General features: G+C 44.7%; 1 pseudogene; it reads right to left on the bottom strand.

Moving 5' to 3' along the window:
• Positions 1 to 5,758: 5,758 nt before the first annotated feature.
• Positions 5,759 to 18,960, bottom strand: LOC120027877 (annotated as a pseudogene).
• Between the last annotated feature and the right edge of the window lie 1,603 nt (positions 18,961 to 20,563).

A 20,563-nucleotide genomic window follows, 5' to 3' on the forward strand; every position in this document is an offset into this window, starting at 1 on the left:
TGTGAATGTCAGATAAATAGTAATAGAAATGGTACTGTACCCCTGATCATTTGGTCAGATAACCGCTTGTGTGTGTGTGTGTACAGTTGGTGACATGTCCATGATAGCTTTCTAAAAACTATAGTTGTGCTAGGTAATGGTTTGGCTTATCATGTTCATGTCTATGTAGAAGAAGACTGTAGGAGGAAGTGGAGAAGTCTCAGGGACAGGTATCAGAGAGAGAGAAGGGCAGAGAAAGAGAAAGAAGAGGTCTGGGTCAGCAGCTTCAGGCCAGCAGCCTTGGCGCTTCTGCCACATTCTTTCTTTTCTGGATCCATTTATTGTGCCTAGGGCAACGAGTGGCAATTTTACAGCCAGACCCTTTACGTCATCCACAAGTGTGGGCGCCACCGGTGCATCAAGACCCTCTACGTCATTTACAAGTGAGACCCACGCCTCTACCGGTGCAGCGAGACCCTCTACAACGTCTACATCATCCACAAGTATGACCACCACCGGTGCAGCGAGACCCTCTACGTCATTTACAAGTGAGACCCACGCCTCTACCGGTGCAGCGAGACCCTCTACAACGTCTACATCATCCACAAGTATGACCACCACCGGTGCATCAAGACCCTCTACGTCATTTACAAGTGAGACCCACGCCTCTACCGGTGCAGCGAGACCCTCTACAACGTCTACATCATCCACAAGTATGACCACCACCGGTGCAGCGAGACCCTCTACAACGTCTACATCATCCACAAGTATGACCACCACCGGTGCAGCGAGACCCTCTACAACGTCTACATCATCCACAAGTATGACCACCACCGGTGCAGCCATGGAAGATGATGAAATGGAGGAAGCACCTCTGGATCTAGGACCACCTGAGATTATTATGACCCTCACGGAAGTCACTGAGGACCTTGTTGAATAGGATGTGGCCGAGGAGAGAAACGAGGCCGTCGAGGGGGATGCAGCCCAACCTGATACTCATAGGAAGGAGGACGAAGATACCCTCTTTGCCATGAGTCTGGTGCCAACCCTGAGGAGGCTGCCTCAGCAAAGAACAGGTTAAAATTCATCAGCTGCTTTTCGATGCCGAGTTCAATGGTACGTTTTTTTCTCCACAACACAAGTAGTGTTAAGTATTGCGACAGTGAAGTAGATCATTTTTACAGTATACTCATGTAGGCTAATTGGTATTTCAGATCAAAGGATTAATATGAGGCAAATGTATAGCTGTTGTTTCTGGGTTAGAAAATATTTTAAAACAGTTTGCTGTCTAAATATTTGCCTGTCATATTCATCTTTTGATCTGAAATACAAATTCCATGAGTAAACAGCAAGAATGACCAACTTTACCACACTGTTCCAATATTTATGCCACTAACTACACTATACAAGCAGTATTTAGTTAACATAAATCTCACCTTTTATGGTGTTATATTATGTGACGCTTGTATGTGTTGTTTTTCTCTTCCCTTCCAGAGATGGAGTCAATTTAGCCGACCAGCTCACAGGAAGGACAGGAAGAGGAGACTTGTCTGGTTGTCCTCCAATGGGTTTTGAGCGGGAGGTGAGGAGAGAGGACGCGAGGAATCAAGGAAATGCAACTGAGATTTTCCAACTGACCTTATTCTGCTTACTATGTCCTTGTTAGTAGTTTCTCAATACTTAGGATAGCATTCATTATTAGTTGAACAAAGATTGCATGAAAATGGACTGAATTGAAACTGACACACTGGAGAATTCAGATGCTCTTGTTGTTATTTTACAAGACTAAAGGTGAAATGTGTTTACTTGTATTGTGGCTACACATTCACTCTCCTCCACTCCTCTCTGTCCCTCAGATCTCCAGTGCCCTGCCCTCTCTCTCTTTATGGCCATGTCTGAAGTTCCCCTACTACGTCTAGGCTTTATGAGTAGTGCCTGTATCTGCCTGCAGTTGGGCCAAAAATACATGCTCTTGCTGTTCTCTTACAGATTACACATTATTTTTTGTATTTTTACACGCACATACACAACTCTTTCAATCGTTTTTTCTACATTTTTACAACACACATACCTGTCATGTTCTTTCCTGTACTTGAATAGTTATATTATAATGTTTTTATAGTCAGTTGTTTCATTTGTTTATTAATATCTCATTTAGACTTAATCTGCTTATTTCTTCCCTACACCTTTGCAGATCTAAGACAAGATCAAAGTAAAAACACATTCTCTTCCTAATTGTTTTTTCTTTCCACCTGCATTTTGTCAGAGCAGTGAAGATGGTGGTAAACTGTACTATTTGTATGGATCCTAGGTTACCTTTTCCCATTATCATACTAACTGTATGTCATATAACCTGAGAGGTCCTGCTCACCTGATGTACCATGCCAGGTGTGTATAATACTGATGTTAATGGGAGAGGTGTCACGTTCCTGACCTGTTTTCTGTTGTTTTTGTATGTGTTTGACGGTCAGGGCGTGAGTTTGGGTGGGTAGTCTATGTTATGTGTTTCTATGTTGGTTAAAGGGTGACCTGATATGGCTCTCAATTAGAGGCAGGTGGTTTTCATTTCCTCTGATTGAGAGCCATATTAAGGTAGGTGTTTTCACATTGATTGTTGTGGGTGGTTGTCTCCTGTGTCAGTGTATGTTACGCCACGCGGGACTGTTTCGGTTTTGTTTGTTCGTTTTATGTAGTCAGTTTTCCTGTTCTTGCGTTCTTCGTGTTTCATGTAAGTTCGTCGTCCAGGTCTGTCTACGTCGTTTGTTGTTTTGTAATTATTCAAGTGTTCGTCGTGTTTTCTGTTTTGTTGATTAAAAATCATGTCTTATCACAACGCTGCATTTTGGTCTAATCCTTGCTACTCCTCTTCGGATGAGGAGAAGGAGGAAGCCCGTTACAAGAGGGAAGGAGTTAAGTTGTGGTCTTTACTCCCAAATTTCACTTAAATATAACTTCCAAATGAAGAGAGACAAGGAGACATAAAATAATCTGGGGGAAAAATGCTATTTTATGGACAACGATGGATGGTTTGGTGTTAAGGGGCTCTTAAAAGAGCTGTTTCACTCCACGGCATACTGTCACCTGCTGGCGATGAGAAGTAGGTGGTCAGCTTCTCCCTCACCTGGAGTGCCTGTCTGGGGGCGTTGTTGGCACCTGCCCCGGTGACATCAGGTAGGTGACCATTTGGCGTGCCCGTCTCCATCTGGAGCACCTCCTGGAATGACCTCCGCAGGTAGTTGTGGAGAACACATGTGGCCTTCACGCAGGCATCGACATTTGAGGGGCTGAGACCAAGCACTCTCCGATACATACTCCACCGCTCTGCCAGAATCCCAAAGGTGCATTCAACAACTAACCTTGCCCTGGATAGTCGTTTGTTAAAGATCCTTACAGGCTTTGGCAATGGCAGCTGGCGTCCAGCATAGGGCCTCATGAGATTGCGTCTCAAAGGGAAGGCCTCGTCATCGACGAAGACGTGGGGAACAGGTCCCAGGTCTTCAGCCCCAGGGAGTGATGCAGGTGGTAGAATCTCCAGGGTGCCATCCTGAAGTGCCTGGCCGAAGGCAGAGTCCCGGAGGGTCCCGCCATCACTTCCCTTGCCGTAAGCACCAACATCGACGACACGGAAACAGTAGAAGGCATCTATGCAATGGAGCCAAGACAGTTTGGGAAATTCCACCTCTCCAGGAACTCAGCAGCGATGGCCCTCCAGTCTTCCTCTTGGGGACAGGCATGTATTCACCAACCAGACAGTCCCAAACGGCTTGTGCCACAGAGGGAACAATGCCTGCCACCGTGGACCGTCCAACTCCGAAGCTGAATCCAATGGTCCTGTAGGAGTCCCCTGACTCCAAGAATCTGAAATATAATTCAAAATAGTTATCAATATTGTGTGTAACTTGAAATTGCACCCACATATTCTACTACATTACAGTTTATTATGCTCTACTAATTATATTGTAATACTCAACCATCATTAACAATGCCTTGAAACAGTACAATTCAATCTATGACTATCAATAAACTGTAGCCCAGCCTAACTCTACTCTTAGCACCGTTTTTTCTATCTAGAACCTAAAAGTGTTCTCCGGCTGTCCCCATGGGAGAACCCTTTGAAGAACCATTTTTGGTTCCAGGTAGTACCCTTTTTGGTTCCAAGTATAACCTTTTCCCCAAAGGGTTCTACCTGGAACCAAAAATAGCTATCTATGGGGAAGGCAGGAGGACGCGTTTGGAACCCTTTTTTCTAAGAGTTTAAGTGATTTCAATAAGAATTGAATGAATGACTGACTGTCTTGAACAACAATGGGTCCTGGAGAAGACTAGCCTACCTTCATCAGGGCAGAAGGCACCCCGATGTTATTTTTATTTGGTAACATTGCATCATTAAAAAATGATTTTAAACCAACTTTGGGAAAAGTTATAGTCCTAATGAACATTCTGTAAAAGTACATATGTCACATAGGGGCTATTAACTACAGAGCCCTTTTGCTAGCTAGGTTGCACATAAAATATATCTAATATCAATCAAATACGGTATCAAAGGCTTTAAACATTCACTAGAATTTAGCTTACCGGAGACAAATCGCCAGGCGTTCAACTAACTCCTGGTAGTTGGTACCCATCCGGGCGATCCTGGCTCCAACTATCTGGAGCAGGTGATCCAACTCGCTTCGGTCCAGACGAAATCAACTTCGAAATTCCTCTCAAAATAGTCGAAGCTCTTAAATGAGACGGTGGAACTCCCCTGCATGCTTTCGGGACTTCAACCATCTCTGGACCCACACAGACCTGCGCTTTCGGCGGGGCTGCTCCCAGCCCAACAGCGCGATAAAAATCACCTTCCTCAACGTGGCTCATTGTTGAAAGAGCCTACTCTCTGCTATCTTGACTTTTTATTATTGCATTTCGCGCCAAAACTATGCATTTGAGGTAAATTATATTATAGGCTCTCACAATAGATTTTTAGGTGTCATCGAATAAATAATATGTTTGCTACTTGGCAAATAAATGAAGAAAATATGTAAAGAAATTATGCAATCAAACTATTTTTATTATGTAATCCCATTTTTTTTACTAGCTACTGATATGAAATTGTTTTACCAAGGATCCTTTAGCTATTTGATTTGGAATTTTAAGACCCCTTGAACTATACTGCTATTAGCACATACAAACGCATTTAATAACATTCACTACATGGAACAGCAGATTGTTCAGGTGAATGCACCAATTTGTAAATCGCTCTGGATAAGAGCGTCTGCTAAATGACTTAAATGTAAATGTAAATGTAAATTGTTCTCAAGTGTTTCTCCTATATCTGAGAGATAAGAAAGATCAGGAATTTCTTTTATTTTACACCATATTTTTGGCATTAAAAACAGTCTCCATATATACTTCCATTCATTTTTTCAACTGGTACCAGGGACCTTCAGATGAGTCTTGTGAGGCCTCATGTTAAGTGGCTTTGACACACTGTTAAGGCACAATGTCACACCAGCAGTTCCTGCGCAATTCCACGGATTCTTCCATGAAAACAGACAGTGTTTTCTTGGCCTTCATAATGACTTTGTAATAGGAGCCAGTGAGTAATAAACAGAACCTTTAGTATTCACATCCGGTCTGTGACAGAGCCTTGCATTATTCATTCAGGACAAAAACATAGAACATGCCAAAGTATTCATTTCACATGAACACTCATGTACTTACAAAATGGCTATTAATTGACACACAGCGCAATGTAGTTTGAAACAGATTATTTTTATTATGTTTCTAAGCAGAAAAAATTGCATTATTTCCAGTCAGAACACAGTACGCTCTCTGTTTCAACCCCAGAACGCTGTGTCATTGGCATTAGGCTTTAGCTTTGAGTGCTGAAAAGGTGAATGACACTTAGTTTAATGTGTCCCTGAACAGTATTGCATGACTTTATAGGGAGATCAAAAACAAACAGGAAATGTGCAGAGCTGAACATGCAGTGAGATCATCAATCCTTTTGAGTGACATACACATTTGTCTTGCATGGTCAACTTTGGCTTCTGGTTCCTACTCCTACCATTCTAACTTGCTACCTATCTGACTCTCACAACACACACATCCCTTATTGTCTTTCTCAGTGACAGTTCTGACACTTTTGGTTGTTGATGTTCCAGCGGCAGCCCTTGCTGGTGTCACCCGGACCCTTAGGGGGAACAGAAACACAGACCGGTAGCAGACACAGATGGGAAATCTCTGCATTAGAGGTGAGCAGTGGAGCACAACCAAGCAGAGCTTGACTGAATGTGGCAGAGAGAGACAGGAGAGGCGGGCTCTTACCCCTGGCCCCCAGGGACGCAGTCTGGTGACCGAGCAGATCTCGGTGTGACAGACAGTGCAACGCAGCCAATCACAGCCCTCCTTTTTCTGCACAATGATAATGCACTGAGGGCAGTGCAAGGCCTCCCCGGAGAGGACCAGGGTCTGAGAGAGAGGGTTATTTTCTGTGAATATGATATGAGCAAAGTCTAACTACCTGAAAACCCTAACATTCCTTCCACTTGTCTTCAATGCTTGTTGAAATCAATCTACAGGTATAAAGTACATGTAAAAGTGTCTGATTGTGTGTCACCTTGAGCAGATCTCTGCTTCTGCAGGTTGCTGAGTCATTCTCAGCATGGCTGTTAGGTCATCCTGGTACTGTTTACAGTCCATCTCTTCATGGATCGCCTGAGAGAGAGAGGGGAAAGTAGAGGAGGTGGTCTTTTCAAATCCATTTTGTTTGCAATCATTGGTGAATGTAAATGTGATGTGTGTACCTTGCAGAGCAGGCAGTTGTGCTTGTTGCAGACGGGGCAGTGGAACACGTTGACTGTGTCCTCGTGCACACACCATCCGAAGTTTTCTGGTCTGCATTAGCCAGTGTGTTTATACAGAATGTCTATAATATCCAATGTGCCATCTTAAGTAGCTAGTAGGTTTAGTTATACTGAACAAAAATATAAAGGCAACATGTAAAGTGTTGGTCCCATTTTTCATGAGCTGAAATAAAAGATCCCAGAAATGTTCCATATGTACAAAAAGCGTATTTCTCGCTAAATGTTGTGCACAAATTTGTTTGAGTCCCTGTTAGTGAGTATTTCTCCTTTGCCAAGATAATCCACCTGACAGGTGTGGCATAGCAAGAAGCTGATTAAACAGAATGGGCTGTCAGGTCATCCTGGTACTGATCATTACACAGGTGCACCTTGTGCTGGGGACAATAAAAGGCCACTAAAATAAGCAGTTGTGTCACACAACACAATGCCACAGATGTCTCAAGTTTTGAGGGAGCGTGCAATTGACACGTTGACTGGAGGAATGTCTACCAAAGTTGTTGCCAGAGAACTGAATGTTCATTTCAGGACCTCCACATCCGGCTTCTTCACCTACGGGATCGTCTGAGACCAGCCACGTGGACAGCTGATGAAATCGAGGAGTATTTCTGTTTGTAATAAAGCCCTTTTGAGGAGGAAAAACGAATTCTGATTGGCTGGGCCCATCTCCCCCAAAATATAAGGAAATCAGTCAATTGAAATAAATAACTTAGGTCCTAATTTATGGGTGGGCCTAAGTGGGCCCACCCATGGCCCATCTATAAATTAGGGCCTAAGTTATTTATTTCAATCGACCGATTTCCTTATATGAACTGTTACTCAGTAAAATCGTTGAGACGTTGCATGCATCTTTGGAAAACTAGGGGTAGGGTCACTAGGGTCAGAGTCACTAGGGTCAGAGTCACTAGGGTCAGAGTCACTAGGGTCAGGGTCACTAGGGTCAGAGTCACTAGGGTCAGAGTCACTAGGGTCAGAGTCACTAGGGTCAGAGTCACTAGGGTCAGAGTCACTAAGATCACTAGGGTCAGAGTCACTAGGGGTGGAGTCACTAGGGGTAGGGTCACTAGGGTCAGAGTCACTAGGGTCAGAGTCACTAGGGTCAGAGTCACTAGGGTCAGAGTCACTAAGATCACTAGGGTCAGAGTCACTAGGGTCAGAGTCACTAGGGTCAGAGTCACTAGGGTCAGAGTCACTAGGGTCAGAGTCACTAAGATCACTAGGGTCAGAGTCACTAGGGGTAGAATCACTAGGGGTAGGGTCACTAGGGGTAGGGTCACTAGGAATAGGGTCACTAGGGTAACTAGGTTCACTAGGGGTGGGTTCAATAGGGTCACTAGGGGTAGGATCAAGATGGGTAGAGTCACTAGGGGTAGAGTCACTAGGGTAACTAGGTTCACTAAGGGTAGAGTCACTAGGGGTAGGTGCAATAGGGTAACTAGAGGTAGGGTCACTAGGGTAACTAGGTTCACTAAGGGTAGAGTCCCTAGGGGTAGGTTCAATAGGGTAACTAGAGGTAGGGTGACTAGGGGTAGAGTAACTAGTGTAACTAGGTTCACTAAGAGTAGAGTCACTAGGGGTAGGTGCAATAGGGTAACTGGGGTAGGGTCACTAGGGTCACTAAGGCTAGAGTCACTTGGGGTAGGTTCAATAGGGTAACTAGGGGTAGGGTCACTAGGGGTAGGATCAAGAGGGGTAGGTTCAATAGGGTCACTAAGGGTAGAGTCACTCGGTTCACTAAGGGTAGAGTCACTAGGGCCACTAGGGGTAGAGTCAATAGAGTCACTAGGGGTAGGGTCACTAGGGGTAGGGTCACTAGGGGTAGGTTCACTAGGGGTAGGTTCACTAGGGTCACTAGGGGGAGGTTCAATAGGGTCACTAGGGGCAGGTTCACTAAGGGTAGGTTCAATAGGGTCACTAGGGGTAGGTTCAATAGGGTCACTAGGGGCAGGTTCACTAAGGGTAGGTTCAATAGGGTCACTAGGGGTAGGTTCAATAGGGTCACTAGGGGTAGAGTCAATAGGGTCACTAGGGGTAGGTTCACTAGGGGTCGAGTCACTCGGTTCACTAGGGGTAGAGTCACTAGGGGTAGGGGGTCACTCAGGCCACTAGAGTCACTAGGGATAGAGTCAATAGGGGTAGGTTCAATAGGGTCACTAGGGGTAGAGTCACTAGGGGTAGAGTCACTAGGGGTAGAGTCACTAGGGGTAGGTTCAATAGGGTCACTAGGGGTAGGGTCACTATGGTAACTAGGTTCACTAAGGGGTCGAGTCACTCGGTTCACTAGGGGTAGAGTCACTCGGTTCACTAGGGGTAGAGTCACTAGGGGTAGGGGGTCACTCGGGCCACTAGAGTCACTAGGGGTAGGATCACTTGGGTCACTAAGGGTAGGTTCAATAGGGTCACTAGGGGTAGGTTCAATAGGGTCACTAGGGGTAGGTTCAATAGGGTCACTAGCGGTAGGTTCAATAGGGTCACAGTCACTATGGTAACTAGGTTCACTAAGGGTAGAGTAACTAGGGGTAGGGTCACTAGGGGTATGGTCACTATGGTAACTAGGTTCACCAAGGGTAGGTTCAATAGGGTCACTAGGGGTAGGGTCACTAGGGGTAGGGTCACTAGGGTCACTAGGGGTAGGATCACTAGGGGTAGGGCCACTATGGTAACTAGGTTCACTAAGGGTAGAGTCACTAGGGGTAGGGTCACTTGGGTCACTAGGGGTAGGTTCACCAGGGGTATGGTCACCAGGGGTAGGGTCACCAGAGGTAGGGGGGGGGTAGGGTCACCAGAGGTAGGGGGGTCACCAGGGGTAGGGTCACCAGGGGTAAGGTCACTAGATTCACTAGGGGTAGAGTCACTCGGGTCACTAGGTTCACTAGGGGTAGAGTCACTCGGGTCACTTGAGGTAGGGGTTCACTCGAGGTAGGGGGTCACTCAGGGGTCACTAGGCCGTCACTAGGGGTAGGGTCAATAGAGGTAGGATCACTTGAGTCACTAGGTTTACTAGGGGTAGAGTCACTAGGGGTAGGGTCACTAGGGGTAGGATCACTTGGGTCACTAGGTTTACTAGGGGTAGAGTCACTAGGGGTAGGGTCACTAGGGGTAGGATCACTTGGGTCACTAGGGGTAGGTTCACTAGGGTCACTAGGGGTAGGGTCAATAGGGGTAGGGTCACCATGTTGTGTGTTACCCTCAGAAACAGTGGAGAGACTCTCTGAGCAGGACTCCTTCCCCAGGCTGTAAGTCCAGGTAACAGATCATATAGTCCACAGCCTCTGGGTTGGGCACCGGGTCCTTCCCATCATCAGCAGGGCAAAGTTATCTCTCCATTCTGCTTCTGTAGCCTGGGGAGGTGAGGATCCACAAAACGCACACATTTAAAACACACACACAACAATTAACAAACAGGCATTAATTTTATTCAAAACAGCATTTTACTTGCTTAATTACAGTTAAATACGTTTTAATTGCAATAACAGATGTTTTTTTGTTCTACTTTCAGTCAAAATCCATTCATTATTAATTCAACTGTGCATTTTGAGAGTTAACACATTGAAAACAAACAGCAATTAAAGTTTTGAACTTCATGACCCAGACTGAAACAAACAGGAACAGAGTGGGCAACACAGCAGAGTTGTTTTCCCTCTCTGAAACAGGTTTCAACTGGTTGACACACTGCAAAAATGGCCTACATGGACTTGCAGTACAGTTACAATATTTATTATAAACATGCAAAATAGCAGCTTTAACAATGTCCTATATAAAAAGATTAACATAAAATAGCCATTCATTTGCTTAGACATACAGTATTTGTTTCAAACAAGGGCAGAGGGTAGGTAGCCACAATGCTGTCCTATGTAATGTAGTCACTGAGGTTGTGTCGTAAGACAAATGACTATTGCTCAGTAGCTTGAGAGAGACTGCATGGGTTGAAGAGAATGGTACATCGTGTTACAGGTGCAAAATATAGAAAGTGTGTGTCAGTCTCTTTCTGTGATGATACGTGGAGCGAGCCAGTCTCTTTCTGTGATGATACGTGGAGTGTGCCAGTCTCTTTCTGTGATGATACGTGGAGCGTGCCAGTCTCTTTCTGTGATGATATGTGGAGCGTGCCAGTCTCTTTCTGTGATGATACGTGGAGCGTGCCAGTCTCTTTCTGTGATGATACGTGGAGCGTGCCAGTCTCTTTCTGTGATGATACGTGGAGCGTGCCAGTCTCTTTCTGTGATGATACGTGGAGCGTGCCAGTCTCTTTCTGTGATGATACGTGGAGCGTGCCAGTCTCTTTCTGTGATGATACGTGGAGCGTGCCAGTCTCTTTCTGTGATGATACGTGGAGCGTGCCAGTCTCTTTCTGTGATGATACGTGGAGCGTGCCAGTCTCTTTCTGTGATGATACGTGGAGCGTGCCAGTCTCTTTCTGTGATGATACGTGGAGCGTGCGAGCCAGTCTCTTTCTGTGATGATACGTGGAGCGTGCGAGCCAGTCAGTCTCTTTCTGTGATGATACGTGGAGCGTGCGATCCAGTCTCTTTCTGTGATGATACGTGGAGCGAGCGAGCCAGTCTCTTTCTGTGATGATACGTGGAGCGAGCGAGCCAGTCTCTTTCTGATGATGATACGTGGAGCGTGCGAGCCAGTCTCTTTCTGTGATGATGCGTGGAGCGTGCGAGCCAGTCTCTTTCTGTGATGATACGTGGAGCGAGCGAGCCAGTCTCTTTCTGATGATGATACGTGGAGCGTGCGAGCCAGTCTCTTTCTGTGATGATGCGTGGAGCGTGCGAGCCATTCTCTTTCTGTGATGATACGTGGAGCGAGCGTGCCAGTCTCTTTCTGTGATGATACGTGGAGCGTGCGAGCCAGTCTCTTTCTGTGATGATACGTGGAGCGAGCGAGCCAGTCTCTTTCTGTGATGATACGTGGAGTGTGCGAGTCTCTTTCTGTGATGATACGTGGAGCGAGCGAGCCAGTCTCTTTCTGATGATGATACGTGGAGCGTGCAAGCCAGTCTCTTTCTGTGATGATGCGTGGAGCGTGCGAGCCAGTCTCTTTCTGTGATGATACGTGGAGCGAGCGTGCCAGTCTCTTTCTGTGATGATACGTGGAGCGTGCGAGTCTCTTCCTGTGATGATACGTGGAGCGTGCGAGCCAGTCTCTTTCTGTGATGATACGTGGAGCGTGCGAGCCAGTCTCTTTCTGTGATGATACGTGGAGCGAGCGAGCCAGTCTCTTTCTGTGATGATACGTGGAGTGTGCGAGTCTCTTTCTGTGATGATACGTGGAGCGAGCGAGCCAGTCTCTTTCTGATGATGATACGTGGAGCGTGCAAGCCAGTCTCTTTCTGTGATGATGCGTGGAGCGTGCGAGCCAGTCTCTTTCTGTGATGATACGTGGAGCGAGCGTGCCAGTCTCTTTCTGTGATGATACGTGGAGCGTGCGAGTCTCTTCCTGTGATGATACGTGGAGCGTGCGAGCCAGTCTCTTTCTGTGATGATACGTGGAGCGTGCGAGCCAGTCTCTTTCTGTGATGATACGTGGAGCGTGCGAGTCTCTTTCTGTGATGATGCATGGAGCGTGCCAGTCTCTTTCTGTGATGATGCGTGGAGCGTGCCAGTCTCTTTCTGTGATGATGCGTGGAGCGTGCCAGTCTCTTTCTGTGATGATGCGTGGAGCGTGCCAGTCTCTTTCTGTGATGATGCGTGGAGCGTGCGAGTCAGTCAGTCTCTTTCTGTGATGATACGTGGAGCGTGCGAGTCTCTTTCTGTGATGATGCGTGGAGCGTGCGAGTCTCTTTCTGTGATGATGCGTGGAGCGTGCGAGTCAGTCAGTCTCTTTCTGTGATGATAAGTGGAGCATGCGAGTCAGTAGTCCTGGTCCAAGTTTTCCAGTAGGGAGACGTTTTGAGCACCCGCGCCCCCCAGCTCTCTTCTCTCTTTCTGCTTTAAAAATACAGAGAGACAGAAAAGAAGAGTCAGCCTTCGAGAGCCCATCCTACCTTCCCATGTCATCTCAACTCTTACATTATCCTACTAAGCCTCACTTTCCCTTAATAAACCATTAAACTACACAGTCATTAACTTTCAACTGTGTACGTGCAAGAGTGTGCATGTGTGTGTCTACATCAGAGAGTCCTACCTGTCCTGTCGGCACGGTCTGACAGCTTGCATCAGCACTATTTTAATGTGTTTACGTACATGAGTGAGGGAGTGTAGATCTGTCTGAGCTTAAAACCATTCTACCTGCTGGTACTGTTGGACGGATTCTTCCTCCTGTTGTATGCGGTGGAGCTACAGAGTGTCTGGTTTCTGGCTCCCAGGAACAGTAGAACTCTCTGGACGGTCTGTACTGCAGATCTCACAGCCAGGCAGCGTGGGCTTGTTTATGTACGTACAAGAGGGGCAGGCCCAACCGTGAGACACACAGCAAGAGTGTCTTTGCAGGTGTGTAGATGGATATCTACTGTATGTCAACTTACAGCATCTAGGTATGTATCAGTCAAATAGTTATTCAATTATTACCAAGGGGTATTGTACAGAGCTTGTGTGTACCTGAGGGCCTGATTTCTTGGGACTAAGTGCATCATTGAGTTGTGGCATCTCCAGGTTGATGAGGTCTTTGATTTCACTGATGTTCAGCCTCTCTGCCCCTGCTCCATTTGGCCCTGTTCCATTTGAACCTACAGGGACAGGAACAACGCTTGGTCAGGAGGGTGCCAACAATGGGTCCTTATGTCAGTGGTGTGTGCTTGTTTGTGTTTAGCAGTCTCACCCTTGCTGCTGTGGCTCAGTCTGAGTGGCAGGGTGCTGTAACCCCTCCAGTCCTGGGATGTGGGGCAGTTGCTGGGGGGCCCGTGAGGTGGGGTAGCGCGGGTGAGGAGGGTACTCTCCTGGTCCTGCTGGAGCAGCTGCCATGTGAGGCGGGCGGAGAGGAGGTACAGGAAGGCCGTGTCTCCATCCCTGCGCACCCCATATGATGCCAGAGAGCGCTGCTCGGCACACAGACAGTGGCCGATGACCCAGCGCTGCACCCGCGGATGGAAGCCATACTCCAGGAATATCTAGGAGACAGAGGGACAGACAGAAAGACAAATAAACGCTGACAGAAAGGTTAACATCATGTTAAAACTATTTTATAGCTAAATACATTTTATAGAGAACTGAATTTAAATTCAAACTTTAAAAAAATAAATATATATTGTTTAAGCTGTTCAGACTGACCTGCTGCTTGAGTATTGCAATGGTCGTGTGGGGGAGGACTTTCACCGTGACACAACAGGAAGATGAAGAATCCTCGACCACTACAGCCAAGCTTTCACAGAAAGATACAATCGTCATAAACTCCTAAAATATGCATTTCCTGTCCTACAAAGTTATATTCTGAATTATTCAATAACTTTCTCTTCTTCTACCCAGTAGCTCTAGTGCTCTTAACCCTCTCACCTAACCTCTGTGTCTCCGTAGCTCCTCTCAGAGGGCTGTATCTTCAGCCCTGCCTGCTGATGAGCTAGGGCGGCAGCGTAGATGGAGGCCGCCTGGATGTCACCAGCCTCGATGACCCTGGTCAGGTCAGCACACATCTCCTCCACAGACCAGTGGACACAAGGAAGAAACCAAGAGGCAGGGACAGTGAGCCATTGAAAAGGGTAGAAACTAGGCCTATCCACTACTGTACACACAACCACTATTAAGTATTCACATGAAGCACAAGGGCAATTTGAAATTATGCCCACACACCGATTTTTCACTTTAAAATGTATGCCAAACGAAAACCAATGACTGAAAAGTCAAACAAACTATACAATATGCACAAGGACGGCTTTTAACAATTTCCACAGAAAATGTTACAAAGACGCATTTACTTGAAGAACAGTACAGATGCAAAGTTTGGTAACAGAATGACGGGCAGTGCTTTTTGTTCCATCACATAGAGTTGTATAGTTTAACTTTGCAATCATAGGTTTTTGTTTGGCATACATTTTAAAGTGAAAAATCTGATTCTCAGCTTAATTCCGTTCATGTGGAATTGCCCATAATGCAACCATATTGTGTAGGGCTACCTGTGCGTGGGAAGGCACTGGAGCTGGACATCTAAGGCCTCCAGAGGCAGCTGTTTGTCCTCGGTGGGAGGGCTGGCTGCCACTGAGGGGTCAGGAGAGGAGGAGAGAGAGGACTCGGGTTATTAGAACACAGGAAGGCTAGGAAGAGAATTCAGTGGACAAACAGGTCAGAGAGAATAGAGATACAGTGGCAAGAAAAAGTATGTGAACCCTTTGGAAATGACTGGATTTCTGCATAAATTGGTCATAAAATTTGATCTGATCTTCATCTAGGTCACAACAATAGACAAACACAGTCTGCTTAAACTAATAACACACAAACAATTATACATTTTCATGTCTTATTTGAACACACCATGTAAATATTTACATTGCAGGGTGGGAAAAGTATGTGAACCCTAGAATTAAATAATTGGTTGACCCTCCTATTGCAGCAATAACCTCAACCAAACGAGGTTTGCAGATCAGACCAATGGTCAGGAGGAATTTTGGACCATTCCTCTTTACAAAACTGTTTCTTCTTATGGCTGCAATCCCGTTAACGGGATGATATGACAACAGCCAGTGAAAGTGCAGGGCTCCAAATTCAAACAGAAATCTCATAATTAAAATTCCTCAAACATACATGTATCTTATACCATTTTAAAGGTAATCTTGTTGTTAATCCCACCAAAGTGTCCGATTTCAAATAGGCTTTACAGCGAAAGCACCACAAACGATTATGTTAGGTCACCTTAAAATCACAGACAAACAGTCATTTTTCCAGCCAAAGACAGGAGTCACATAAAGCAGAAATAGAGATAAAATTAATCACTAACCTTTGATGATCTTCATCAGATGACACTCATAGGACTTCATGTTACACAATACATATATGTTTTGTTCGATAAAGTTAATATTTATATCCAAAAACCTCAGTTTACATTGGTGCCATGTTCAGAAATGCCTCCAAAATATACGGAGAAATTGCAGAGAGCCACGTCAAATAACATAAATACTCATCATAAACTTTGATGAAAGATACATGTTTTACATAGAATTAAAGATACACTTGTTCTTAATGCAACCGTTGTGTCAGATTTTAAAAAGCTTTACACCAAAAGCACAATATTCAAAAATCTGAGAACAGCGTTCAGCCACAAAGGCAAGCCATACAGTTACCCGCCAAATTGTGCAGTCAACAAAACTCATAAAAAGCATTAGAAATCTTCACTTACCTTTGCTGATCTTCGTCGGAATGCACTCCCAGGACTCCCACTTCCACAATAAATGTTTGTTTTGTTCGGTAATGTCCATCATTTATATCCAAATAGCTATTTTTGTTAGCGTGTTTGGTAAACAAATCCAAAGTCAGGAAGCGCGTTCACTAAAAGCAGACGAAATGTCAAAAAGTTCCGTAACAGTCAGTAGAAACATGTCAAACGATGTATTGAATCAACCTTTAGAATGTTTTTAACATAAATCTTTAGTAACGTTCCAACCGGAGAATTACATTGACTTCAGATGTGCGATGGAACAGAGCTCCCTCTCATGTGAACGCGCATGGTCACCTGATGGCAGACCTGACTAATTTCTGTCTCCTTCGGCCCACTTCACAGTAGAGGCATCAGACAAGGTTCTACAGACTGTTAACATCTAGTGGAAGCCGTAGGAAGTGCAAATTCATCCATATCCCACTGTGTATTCAATAGGGTCTTGGTTGAAAATCGACCAACCTCAGAATTCCCACTTCCTGTTTAGATTTTTTCTCAGGTTTTTGCCTGCCATATGAGTTCTGTTATACTCACAGACATCATTCAAACAGTTTTAGAAACTTCAGAGTGTTTTCTATCTAATACGAATAATAATATGCATATATTAGCAACTGGGACTGAGGAGCAGGCAGTTTACTATGGGCACCTCTGGGAACCTTTCATCCAAGCTACTCAATACTGCCCCTGCAGCCATAAGAAGTTTTTTAAGCAATATTCTTGGGATGTCTGGTGTGAACTGCTCTCTTGAGGTCACGCCACAGCATCTCAATCGGGTTGAAGTGAGGACTAGGACTGGGCCACTCCAGAAAGCGTATTTTCTTATGTTGAAGCCATTCTGTTGTTGATTTACTTCTCTGTTTTGGGTCGTTGTCCTGTTGCATCACCCAACTTCTGTTGAGCTTCAATTGGGGGACAGATAGCCTAACATTCTCCTGCAAAAAGTCGACAAACTTGGGAATTCATTTTTCCGTTGATGATAGCAAGCTGTCCAGGCCCTGAGGCAGCAAAGCAGCCCCAAACCATGATTCTTCCTCCACCATACTTTACAGTTGGGATGAGGTTTTGATGTGCTGTGCCTTTTTTTCTCCACACATAGTGTTGTGTGTTCTTTCCAAACAACGCAACTGTAGTTTCATCTGTCCACAGAATATTTTGCAGTTAACGCTGTTAACCATTTGGGGGCTCTTTTGCAAACTTCAGACGTGCAGCAATGTTTTTTGGACAGCAGTGGCTTCTTCCGTGGTGTCCTCCCATAAACACAATTCTTGTTTAATGTTTTATATATCGTAGACTCGTCAACAGAGATGTTAGCATGTTCCAGAGATTTCTGTAAGTCTTTAGCTGACACTCTAGGATTCTTCTTAACCTCATTGAGCATTCTGCACTGTGCTCTTGCAGTCATCTTTGCAGGACGGCCAATCCTAGGGAGAGTAGCAACAGTGCTGAACTTTCTCAATTTATAGACAATTTGTCTTAACGTGGACTGATGAACATCAAGGCTTTTAGAGATACTTTTGTAACACTTTCCAGCTTTATGCAAGTCAACAATTCTTAATCTTAGGTCTTCTGAGATCTCTTTTGTTCGAGGCATGGTTCACATCAGGCAATGCTTCTTGTGAATAGTAAACTCAAATTTTGTGAGTGTTTTTCATAGGGCAAGGCCGCTCTAACCAACATCTCCAATCTCATCTAATTGATTGGACCCCAGGTTAGCTGACTCCAATTAGCTTTTGGAGAAGCCATTAGCTTAGGGGTTCACATACTATTTCCAACCTACACGCTGAATGTTTAAATGAGGTATTCAATATAGACAAGAAGAATACAAGAATTTGTGTGTTATTAGTTTAAGCACACTGTTTGTCTATTGTCATGACTTAGATGAAGATCAGATCAAATTTGATGACCAATTTATGCAGAAATCCAGGTAATTCCAAAGGGTTCACATACTTTTTCTTGCCACTGTAGGTGGTGCCTGACCCCTATGTGCCTCTCTGAGTGATGACATCACCACGGTGGCCCACTCCTGAGCCTCCTGCTGGCAGTGGAAGTTGAAGCTGATGTGGTCATGAGGGGGCATGGCCAAACTCAGCTCGTGGCATTTTGCCACTTCACCTCAGTGTAGCGACCTCAGGTCAAACTCTGCAATGGACTGGAAGACATGAGAGAAGAAAAGTTAAGCTCATTTTATCACACTGAAATAGGCCGTCAACCAGTGTTTGTTCCCTGGTAGTATAATGACTGTAGTTCTTGTACTGATGTCATGTTGGAGCTGTTTTTGGAAGAGATTGGACAGCATAGCAGTAATGTACAGCCTATATAAACCTAGCGGGAATGTTTGATGACAAGAATGTAGTTCAACTATTTGTTTTACTATAAATGATCTGTTTCAAAGAACTGACAGTTCAATGAATGCCTGTCAAAATTAAGCATGAGCCCAGGGGTAATGTAATAGTGTAATGGCAAAACCTTCTGTACATCCATGCCTGCCTGCCTGCTTGGTAATAATGAAAACATCGTGCTGTCTTACCACACTCGGACCCGTTGTTCCGCTAGTGTCCCGTAACATGAGACGGAGTTCCCCGGTCTTCCCGGGGTCCATACAGAGCTGGAGACGGACTGACTCATCACCTGCCTCTGGAAGACACAGCGACCGAATACCAGAATGGCAAACTGACATCCGTACCGACATCAAGACTGTATGGCAGCCAGTTTGTGAGGTTCCATAGCTGGGGATAGATGAGGACAGGTCCGGTGGAGGGGTGTGAGTAGTCCACCCGTCTGAGTTCAGCGGTATTCCACCGAAAGCCTCATGCAGTGTTTGGAGACATCAAGACACTGTTCCCGGTGTGTTTACCACCACCCCAGTATTGCCAGCAGCGACTGTTGTTAGTATTCCAATACAAATATCAGTTTCATCGTAGTCCCTTAATTTACCAAGCTCACAACAACAAGAAGCGAAGAACGGGCAGGAACCAAGTGCGCTCTCTGTGGTATCGCTTGGCCACAGATAGAACAATGAGCCAGAAATTTCACCTGATGTATAAATATGAAGCATCCGGTTGCTGTTTCCGCTCACTACCAAATATGGTGATGAGAGCAATTGTAGTGGCCAAAAGTGGGAGAAGATGGAGTGAGATGGATTTTGGCCGACATTCTGCAAATTTACTCATCGATTAAACATTTGATCTCCATACAGTTTTCTGTTTCCAAAACTAAAATCTGTAAAACACACAGTTGACTGCGTTGTGTAGACTTTGCCAAAGTAAAAAAAAAATGCATTGTTTAGAAGGAGTGCAAGGGCGAATTGAGTTATCACACACGCGCAATTCAGAGTAGGCGTTCCCTAGCGGAAAAATGCAAATAAATGCTAGAACGCGCCAATAGGATCTCACTAGCTCACTGGCTCTGCCCACGTCCTTGCTTGTTTTGCACGCCATGATTAATTTGCTTCCATTGGAAACGACAGGCTCTGGTCTATCTTGGGTTAGTTATACAAATCTTTGGTTTGGCTGTCTCTCGCTGTCTCTCGTACTGCCAATCATTGCGCCCAACTAAGTTGTAACCATGTACTACACAACAAGACATTTGTGCATATTGACTGCTGTTCGAAAACATTTTCAATTTCCTCCATTTCTCAAAATCAGGTTAAGGAATTTATATGTGGTGTACTCCCATTCTAAACTTAAGAAATATTTGGTAAACTTGCAACTGCAAATTGTATTAGAGTCTATGTTATATTGTTGACCAACTTTTAGAAAGACTAGCAGAGAGCGTGCAAATAAAAGACTTTAGCAGAGAGCGTGAAAATGAAAGACGTTAGCAGAGAGCGTGCAAATGCAGTATAGTGCATTGTATGTTCAATAATTAGAAAGTCAGTACATGGTAGGTGAGTCATTTTTCATGCTATATGCTATAAGATGCTATATAATCAATCAGATCAGTCAAAGGAGTATTTCTATTATGTGTATTCTGTACAAGCTCATAATTGTAGTTGTCTATGCCAATAGAGAACCATTGATATCAGAGAACAGAGAAGTGAAATTAGTCACATTCTCTCTCTCTCTCTCTCTCTCTCTCTCTCTCTCTCTCTCTCTCTCTCTCTCTCTCTCTCTCTCTCTCTCTCTCTCTCTCTCTCAATTTAATTTCAATTTAAGGGCTTTTTTGGCATGGGAATCATATGTTTACATTGTCAAAGTAAGTGAAATAGATAATAAACACTTAGTGAAATAAACAATACAAAATTAACAGTAAACATTACACTTACAAAAGTTCCAAAATAATAAATACATTGCAAATGTCATATTATGTCTATATACAGTGTTGTAATGATGTGCAAATAGTTAAAGTACAAAAGGGAAAATAAATAAACATAAATATAGGTTGTATTTACAATAGTGTTTGTTCTTCACTGGTTGCCCTTTTCTTGTGGT

Source organism: Salvelinus namaycush, chromosome 33, assembly GCF_016432855.1.
Source record: "Salvelinus namaycush isolate Seneca chromosome 33, SaNama_1.0, whole genome shotgun sequence".
NCBI lineage: Eukaryota > Metazoa > Chordata > Actinopteri > Salmoniformes > Salmonidae > Salvelinus > Salvelinus namaycush.